The 10,044-nt window shown below is 35.2% G+C and overlaps 1 non-coding gene across 1 annotated transcript; it reads left to right on the top strand.

Annotated features, from left to right (window-relative positions):
* Nucleotides 1–719: 719 nt before the first annotated feature.
* LOC127746833 (small nucleolar RNA R71) lies at nucleotides 720–823 on the top strand. Its single transcript, XR_008008645.1, has one exon. It is a non-coding gene; the product is annotated as a small nucleolar RNA R71 (small nucleolar RNA).
* Nucleotides 824–10,044: the final 9,221 nt, after the last annotated feature.

Raw genomic sequence — 10,044 nt, 5'->3', positions numbered from 1 at the left:
TATTGTTTGGGAGAGTACTAGGAGGAGTTTCAGTGACTTTCTTACTCAGCTGGCCCACTTGTGCCTCCAAATTTCTGATGGAGGACCTTGTTTCACTCATGAAACTTAAAGTGGCCTTAGACAGATCAGAGACTATGTTTGCTAAGTTAGAGGTGCTCTGCTCAGAATTCTCTGTCTGTTGCTGAGAAGATGATGGAAAAGGCTTGCTATTGCTAAACCTGTTTCTTCCACCATTATTAAAGCCTTGTTGAGGCTTTTGTTGATCCTTCCATGAGAAATTTGGATGATTTGTCCATGAGAGGTTATAAGTGTTGCCAAAGGCTTCCCCCATGTAATTAACCTCTGCCATTGCAGGGTTTTCAGGATCATAGGCTTCTTCTTCAGAAGATGCCTCTTTAGTACTGTTGGATGCATTTTGCCATCCATTCAGACTTTGAGAAATCATGTTGACTTGATGAGTCAACATTTTGTTCTGAGCCAATATGGCATTCAGAGCATCAATTTCCAAAACTCCCTTCCTCTTAGGCATCCCATTACTCATGGAATTCCTCTAAAAAGTGTACATGAATTGGTTATTTGTAACCATGTCAATAAGTTCCTGAGCTTCTGCAGGCGTTTTCTTTAGGTGAATGAATCCACCAGCAGAATGGTCCAATGACATCTTGGAAAACTCAGATAGACCATAATAGAATATATCTATTATGGTCCATTCTGAAAACATGTCAGAAGGACACTTTTTGGTCATCTGCTTGTATCTTTCCCAAGCTTCATAGAGGGATTCACCATCTTTTTGCTTGAAGGTCTGAACATCCACTCTAAGCTTGCTCAGCTTGTGAGGAGGAAAGAATTTACCCAAGAAGGCTGTGACCAGCTTATCCCAGGAGTCCAGGCTATCTTTAGGTTGTGAGTCCAACCATGTTCTAGCTCTATCTCTTACAGCAAAAGGGAAAAGCATGAGTCTGTAGACTTCAGGATCTACTCCATTAGTCTTAACAGTCTCACAGATCTACAAGAACTCAGTTAAAAACTGGTAGGGATCTTCTGATGGAAGTCCATGAAACTTGCAGGTCTATTGCATCAGAGCAACTAGTTGAGGTTTCAGCTCAAAATTGTTTGCTCCAATGGCAGGAATTGAGATGCTTCTTCCATCAAATTTGGACGTAAGTTTAGTATAATCACCAAGCATCCTTCTTGCATTATTGTTGTTGGGTTCGGCTGCCATCTCCTTTTCTTGTTCAAAAATTTTAGCAAGGTTGTCTCTGGCTTGTTGTAATTTAGCTTCTCTTAATTTCCTCTTCAGAGTCCTTTCAGGTTCCGGATCAGCTTCAACAAGAATGCCTTTTTCCTTGTTCCTGGTCATATGAGAAAGAATAGAACAGAAAAAAGAAGAGGAATCCTCTATGTCACAGTATAGAGATTCCTTTATGTTAGTAGAAGAAGAAGGGAATAAAGAAGAATGGAGAATGCAAACACACGGGTGAGGATAGGGGCAGTGATTTGAGATAAAGAGAAGTGAAGAGAGGTGTTAGTAAATAAATAAATAAATAGAAGAAGATGAGAGAGAGAGAATTCAAAAATTAATTTTGAAAAGGGGTTAAATGATTTTCAAAAATTTAAAGGAAAAATTAAAATTAAAATTAAAATTTAAAACAATTAATTAATTTAAAAAGAATTTTGAAAAAAGGATGAGATATTTTCAAAAATTAGAGAGGGAAGAGTAGTTAGGTGGTTTTGAAAAAGATAAGAAACAAATAAAAAAATTAATTAATTAGTTGAAAAAGATATTAAAATCAAATTTGAAAAGATAAGAAGATAAGAATTCAAATAAGATATTTTGAAATCAAATTTTTGAAAAAGATAAAATTTTGAAAAAGATATGATAAAAAGATATGATTAAAAAGATATGGTTGAAAAAGATTTAATTTTTAAAATTAAAAATAATTACTTAACTAACAAGAAACTAAAAGATAGGATTCTAGAATTTAAAGATTGAACCTTTCTTAACAAGAAAGTAACAAACTTCAAATTTTTGAATCAATCACATTAATTGTTAGCATCATTTTCGAAAATAAAGATAAAACTAAGAAAAATATTTTTGAAAAATATTTTTAAAAAAAATTTTAATTTTCGAAAATAAAAAAATGAAAAAGATTTGATTTTTGAAAAAGTTTTGAAAAGATAAGATTTTTAAAATTGAAAATTTGACTTGACTCATAAGAAATAGCTAAGTTTTAAAAATTTTTGACTAAGTCAACTCAAATTTTCGAAAATTATGAGAAAAATACAAGATAATTTTTTTTATTTTTTGAATTTAATGATGAGAGAGAAAAACAACTGAAATGACTCACAACATGAAAATTATGAATCAAAACTCATGATGCATGCAAGAACACTATGAATGTCAAGATGAACACCAAGAACACTTTGAAGATCATGATGAACATCAAGAACATATTTTTGAAAAAATTTTTATGCAAAGAAAACATGCAAGACACCAAACTTAGAAATCTTTAATGCTTGGACACTATGAATGCAAAAATGCACATGAGAAACAACAAAAGACACAAAACAAGAAATCATCAAGATCAAACAAGAAGACTTACCAAGAACAACTTGAAGATCATGAAGAACACTATGAATGCATGAATTTTCGAAAAAATAATGCATAAATTTTAAAAATATGCAATTGACACCAAACTTAAAATTTGACTCAAGACTCAAACAAGAAACACAAAATTTTTTTATTTTTATTATTTTATGATTTTTTTTGTAAAATTTTTCGAAAATTATAGGGGAAAATAAAATAAGAAATTCAAAATTTTTAATAAGAATTCCAGGAATCTTTCAATGTTAGCCTAAACCTCTAATCCAAAGGTTGGGCATGGCTTAAAAGCCAGCCAGCTTTAGGATATAAATCAGGCATGTAACAGTTGATATTCCAATTAACTTGCCTCTATGATGATGGTTTTGAAGTCTCAATCCAATTGAGTTAGACATGGCTTTACAACCAGCCAAGCTTCAACATACTTCATGAAACACTAGAATTCATTCTTAAAAATTTAGAAAAAAAAAATTTCGAAAACAGATAGGAAATTTTTGAAAGATTTTTGAAAAAAATTTGAAAATAAAACAAAAAGAAAATTACCTGATCTGAGCAACAAGATGAACCGTCAGTTGTCCAAACTTGAACAATCCCCAGCAACGGCGCCAAAAACTTGGTGGACGAAATTCTGATCATCAACAATCGCTCCAAGGACTTGCTGCTCTCAAACGTGAATTACACTCTGTCATAATTCCGCACAACTAACCAGCAAGTGTACTGGGTCGTCCAAGTAATATCTTACGTGAGTAAGGGTCGATCCCACAGAGATTGTTGGTATAAAGCAAGCTATGGTCACCTTGTAAATCTCAATCAGGCAGATAATAATTGGTTATAGAATTTCAACTATTAATAATAAATAAACAGAAAATAAAGATAGAGTTACTCATATAATTCATTGGTGAGAATTTTGGATAAGTGCATAGAGATTCTTGCTCCTGTTGAATCTCTGCTTTCCTACTGCTTCTTTCAATCATTCCTATTCCTTTCCATGGCAAGCTGTATGTAGGGCATCACCATTGTCAATGGCTACATCCCATCCTCTTAGTGATAATGGTCCAAATGCTCTGTCACAGTACGGCTAATCATCTGTCGGTTCTCGATCATGTCGGAATAGAATCCATTGATTCTTTTGCATTTGTCATCACGCCCAACAATCGCGAGTTTGAAGCTCGTCACAATCATTCAATCCCAGAATCCTACTCGGAATACCACAGACAAGATTTAGACTTTCCGGATTCTCATGAATGCCGCCATCAATTCTAGCTTATACCACGAAGATTCTGATTAAGGAATCCAAGAGATATGCGCCTGGCCTAAGGTAGAACGGAAGTGGTTGTCAATCACGCATTCATAGGTGAGAATGATGATGAGTGTCACGGATCATCACATTCATCATGTTGAAGTACAACGAATATCTTAGAACAGGAATAAATCGAATTGAATAGAAAATAGTAGTAATTGCATTAAAACTTGAGATACAGCAGAGCTCCACACCCTTAATCTATGGTGTGTAGAAACTCCACCGTTGAAAACACATAAGTGATGAAGGTCTAGGCATGGCTGAATGGCCAGCCCCCAAAACGTGATCAATAGTCTCCTAAGATGAATAATGGAATAAAACCAGGACCAAAGATGTCTAATACAGTAGTAAAAAGTTCTATTTATACTAAATTAGCTACTAGGATTTACAGAAGTAAGTAATTGATGCATAAATCCACTTCCGAGGCCCACTTGGTGTATGTTTGGGCTGAGCTTGATCTTTACACGAGCTGAGGCTTCTTTTGGAGTTGAACACCAAGTTGTAACGTGTTTTTGGCGTTCAACTCAAGTTCGTGACGTGTTTCTGGCGTTTGACTCCAGAATGCAGCATGGAACTGGCATTGAGCGCCAGTTTCCATTGTCTAATCTCAAATAAAGTATGGACTATTATATATTGTTGGAAAGCGCTTGATGTCTATTTTCCAACGCCGTTGAGATCGTGCCATTTGGATTTCTGTAGTTTCAGAAAATTCATTTTGAGTTTAGGGAGGTCAGAATCCAACAGCATCAGCAGTCCTTTGTCAGCTTTCTTATCAGAGTTTTGCTCAAGTCCCTCAATTTTAGCCAGAAATTACCTGAAATCACAGAAAAACACACAAACTCATAGTAATGTCCAAAAATGTGAATTTAGCATAAAAACAAATGAAAACATCCCTAAAAGTAGCTAGATCCTACTAAAAACTACCTAAAAACAATGCCAAAAAGCGTATAAATTATCCGCTCGTCAGTCTTCCTCATTGGGATTTGCGTCCTCTCCTTCCTCTCTATGTTCGGCCATGTTGACTATGTCAATAGCCTTGCACTCTCTTTTTGGATTCTCTTCAGTATTGCTTGGGAGAGTACTAGGAGGAGTTTCAATGACTTTCTTACTCAGCTGGCCCACTTGTGCCTCCAAAATTTTAATGGAGGACCTTGTTTCACTCATGAAACTTAAAGTGGCCTTAGACAGATCAGAGACTATGTTTGCTAAGTTAGAGGTCTTTTGCTCAGAATTCTCTGTCTCTTGCTGTGTAGATGATGGAAAAGGTTTGCTATTGCTGAACCTGTTTCTTCCACCATTATTAAGGCCTTGTTGAGGCTTTTGTTGATCCTTCCATGAGAAATTTGGATGATTTCTCCATGAGGGGTTATAGGTGTTACCAAAGGCTTCCCCCATGTAATTTACCTCTGCCATTGCAGGGTTTTCAGGATCATAAGCTTCTTCTTCAGAAGATGCCTCTTTAGTGTTGTTGGATGCATTTTGCAATCCATTCAGACTTTGAGAAATCATGTTGACTTGCAAAGTCAACACTTTGTTCTGAGCCAATATGGCATTCAGAGCATCAATTTCAAGAATTCCCTTCCTCTGAGGCGTCCCATTATTAACGGAATTCCTCTCAGAAGTGTACATGAATTGGTTATTTGCAACTATTTCAATAAGTTCCTGAGCTTCTGCAGGCGTTTTCTTTAGGTGAATGGATTCACCTGCAAAATGGTCCAATGACATCTTAGAGAACTCAGATAGACCATAATAGAATATATCTATCATGGTCCACTCTGAAAACATGTCAGAAGGACACTTTTTGGTCATCTGCTTGTATCTTTCCCAAGCTTCATAGAGGGATTCATCATCTTTTTGCTTGAAGGTCTGAACATCCACTCTAAGCTTGCTCAGCTTTTGAGGAGGAAAGAACTTAACCAAGAAGGCCGTGACCAGCTTATCCCAAGAGTCCAGGCTATCTTTAGGTTGTTAGTTCAACCATGTTCTAGCTTCGTCTCTTACAGCAAAGGGAAAAGCATGAGCCTGTAGACTTCAGGATCTACTCCATTAGTCTTAACAGTCTCACAGATCTGCAAGAACTCAGTTAAAAACTGGTAGGGATCTTTTGATGGAAGTCCATGAAACTTGTAGTTCTGTTGCATTAGAGCAACTAGTTGAGGTTTCAACTCAAAATTGTTTGCTCCAATGGCAGGAATTGAGATGCTTCTTCCATCAAACTTGGAAGTAGGTGTAGTATAATCACCAAGCATCCTCCTTGCATTATTATTGTTAGGTTCAGCTTCCATATCCTTTTCTTGTTCGAAAATTTCAGTAAGGTTGTCTCTGGATTGTTATAATTTAGCTTCTCTTAGTTTCCTCTTCAGAGTCCTTTCAGGTTCAGGATCAGCTTCAACAAGAATGCCTTTTTTCTTGTTCCTGCTCATATGAGAAAGAAGAGAACAGAAACGGAAGAGAAATCCTCTATGCCACAATATAGATATTCCTTTATATTAGTAGAAGAAGAAGGGAATAGAGGAAGAAAAAAGTAAGAATCCAAACACAAGGGTGAGGATAGGTTCAGATTCTTGAGAAGAAGAGAAGTGTTAGTAAATAAATAAATAAATAGAACAAGATGAGGGGGAGAGAATTTTTCGAAAATTAATTTTTAAAAAGAGTTAGTGATTTTTAAAAATTAAAAGAAGAATTAAAATTAAAATTAAAATTTGAAACAATTAGTTAATTAAAAATAATTTTTGAAAAAGAGTGAGAAATTTTCAAAAATTAGAGAGGGAAAAGTAGTTAGGTGGTTTTGAAAAAGATAAGAAACAAACAAAAAGTGAATTAGTTAGTTGAGAAAGATTTGAAAATCAATTTTGAAAAGATAAGAAGTTAGAAAAGATATTTTAAAATCAAATTTTTGAAAAAAAAGATATAATTTTAACAGATATGGTAAAAAGATATGATTTTTAAGAAAAAGATATTTTAAAAAAGATTTAATCTTTTAAAATTAAAATTGAGTACTTGACTAACAAGAAACTAAAGGATATGATTCTAGAATTTAAAGATTGAACATTTCTTAGCAAGAAAGTAACAAACTTCAAATTTTTGAATCAATCACATGAATTGTTAGTAAAGTTTCAATTTTTTGAAATAAAGATAAGAAAAAGATTTTAAATTTCAAATTAAGAATTTTCGAAAAATAGTAAGAAAAATGAAAAAGATTTGATTTTTGAAAAAGTTTTGAAAAGATAAGATTTTTAAAATTGAAATTTGACTTGACTTATGAGAAATAGCTAAGTTTTAAAAATTTTTGATTAAGTCAATTCAAATTTTCGAAATTTTGAGAGAAATAAGGAAAAGATATTTTTTATTTTTGAATTTTTAATGAGGAGGGAGAAAAACACAAATATGACCCAAAACCTGAAAATTTTGGATCAAAACACTTAATGCATGCAAGAACACTATGAATGTCAAGATGAACACCATGAACACTTTGAAGATCATGATGAACATCAAGAACACATTTTTTTAAAACTTTTTATGCAAAGAAAACATGCAAGACACCAAACTTAGAAATCATTAATGCCTAGACACTATGAATGCAAAAATGCAAATGAAAAACAATAAAAGACACAAAACAAGAAAACATCAAGATCAAACAAGAAGACTTACCAAGAACAACTTGAAGATCATGAAGAACACTATGAATGCATGAATTTTCGAAAATTGCATAAATTTTTAGAAATATGCAATTGACACCAAACTTAAAAATTGACTCAAGATTCAAGCAAGAAACATAAAATATTTTTGATTTTATGATTTTCTAAATTTTTTATGATTTTTTTTCGAAATATATTATTAGAGAAACGAAAAAGAAAGGAAAAAAATTTTTCTTAGGATTTTTGAAAACTTTTTGAAAAGAAAATTACCTAATCTGAGCAACAAGATGAACCGTCAGTTGTCCATACTCGAACAATCCCCGGCAACGGCGCAAAAAACTTGGTGCACGAAATTGTGATCTCTAACAATGGCACTCAACTTGGCATGCGCATTTATAACTCATCACTTTCTTCACAACTTCGCATCACTAACCAGCAAGTGTACTGGGTCATCCAAGTAATAAACCATACGTGAGTAAGGGTCGATCCCACAGAGATTGTTGGTATGAAGCAAGCTATGGTCATCTTGTAAATCTCAGTCAAGCGGATAATAAATGGTGATAGAGTTTTCGAATAATAATAATAATAAATAAACAGAAAATAAAGATAGAAAAACTTATGTAGCTCATTGGTGAGAATTTCAGATAAGTGCATAGAGATGCTTGTTCCTGTTGAATCTCTGCTTTCCTACTGCTTTCTTTCAATCCTTCTTATTCCTTTCCATGACAAGCTGTATGTAGGGCATCACCATTGTCAATGGCTACATCCCATCCTCTCAGTGAAAAATGTCCAAATGCTCTGTCACGGCATGGCTAATCATCTGTCGGTTATCGATCATGTCGGAATAGAATCCATTGATTCTTTTGCGTTTGTCATCACGCCCAACAATCACGAGTTTGAAGCTCGTCACAGTCATTCAATCCCAGAATCCTACTCGGAATACCACAGACAGGGTTTAGACTTTCTGGATTCTCATGAATGTCGCCATCAATTCTAGCTTATACCACGAAGACTCTGATCTCACGGAATGGAAGGCTCGGTTGTCAGGCGAGGGCAACCATGCGTCGTGCATCTGGAATCCAAGAGATACACACTCTAGCTCTCGCTTGTAGAACGGAAGTGGTTGTCAGGCACGCGTTCATAAGGATGGATGATGACGAGTGTCACGGATCATCACATCCATCAGGTTGAAGTACGAATGGTATCTTAGAACAGGAATAAATCGAATTGAATAGAAAATAGTAGTAATTGCATTAAAACTTGAGGTATAGCAGAGCTCCACACCCTTAATCTATGGTGTGTAGAAACTCCACCGTTGAAAATACATAAGTGATCAAGGTTCAGGCATGGCTGAATTGCTAGCCCCCAAAACGAAAACCAAGAAGTAAAAAATCCAGATATGGAACCAAGATGTCTGAAACAATAGTAAAAAGTTCTATTTATACTAAACTAGCTACTAGGGTTTACAAAAATAAGTCTAAGTGCAGAAATCCACTTCTGGGGCCCACTTTGGTGTGTGCTTGGGCTGAGATTGAGCTTTACACGAGCTGCGGCTTCTTTTGGAGTTGAACGCCAAGTTGTAATGTGTTTTTGGCGTTCAACTCTGGTTTGTGACGTGTTTCTGGCGTTTGACTCCAGATTGTAGCATGGAACTGGCGTTGAGCGCCAGTTTACGTCGTCTAATCTCAAATAAAGTATGAACTATTATATATTGCTGAAAAGCTTTGGATGTCTACTTTCCAACGCCTTTAAAAGCGTGCCATTTGAAGTTTTGTAGCTCCAGAAAATCCATTTCGAGTGCAGGGAGGTCAGAATCTAACAGCATCAGCAGTCCTTTGTCAGCCTTCTTGTCAAAGTTTTGCTCAGGTCCCTCAATTTCAGCAAGAAAATACCTGAAATCACAGAAAAACACACAAACTCATAGTAAAGTCCAGAAATGTGAATTTAGCATAAAAACTAATGAAAACATCCCTAAAAGTAGCTAGATCCTACTAAAAACTACCTAAAAACAATGCCGAAAAGCGTATAAATTATCCGCTCATCAACCGCGTGGAAGAGTGGTGCGCAAAATTGTGAACAATACTTTTCACAACTCTCATAATCCCCGGTCATGAACCCCAAAAACTTGGTGTTCAATACCATGGCATTAACACAACTTCGCACAACTAACCAGCAAGTGCACTGGGTCGTCCAAGTAATAAACCTTACGCGAGTAAGGGTCGATCCCACGGAGATTGTTAGTATGAAGCAAGCTATAGTCATCTTGTAAATCTTAGTCAGGCAAACTCAAATGGATATGGTGATGAATGTTTAAAACATAAAGATAAAGATAGAGATACTTATGTAATTCATTGGTAGGAACTTCAGATAAGCGTATGAAGATGCCTTCCCTTCCGTCTCTCTGCTTTCCTACTGTCTTCATCCAATCCTTCTTACTCCTTTCCATGGCAAGCTTATGCAAGGGTTTCACCGTTGTCAGTGGCTACCTCCCATCCTCTCAGTGA

Source organism: Arachis duranensis, chromosome 4, assembly GCF_000817695.3.
Source record: "Arachis duranensis cultivar V14167 chromosome 4, aradu.V14167.gnm2.J7QH, whole genome shotgun sequence".
Classification (NCBI taxonomy): Eukaryota; Viridiplantae; Streptophyta; class Magnoliopsida; order Fabales; family Fabaceae; genus Arachis; species Arachis duranensis.
Note: the sequence above shows the minus strand (reverse complement) of the source record. Positions and strands in the feature narration are given on the sequence as shown.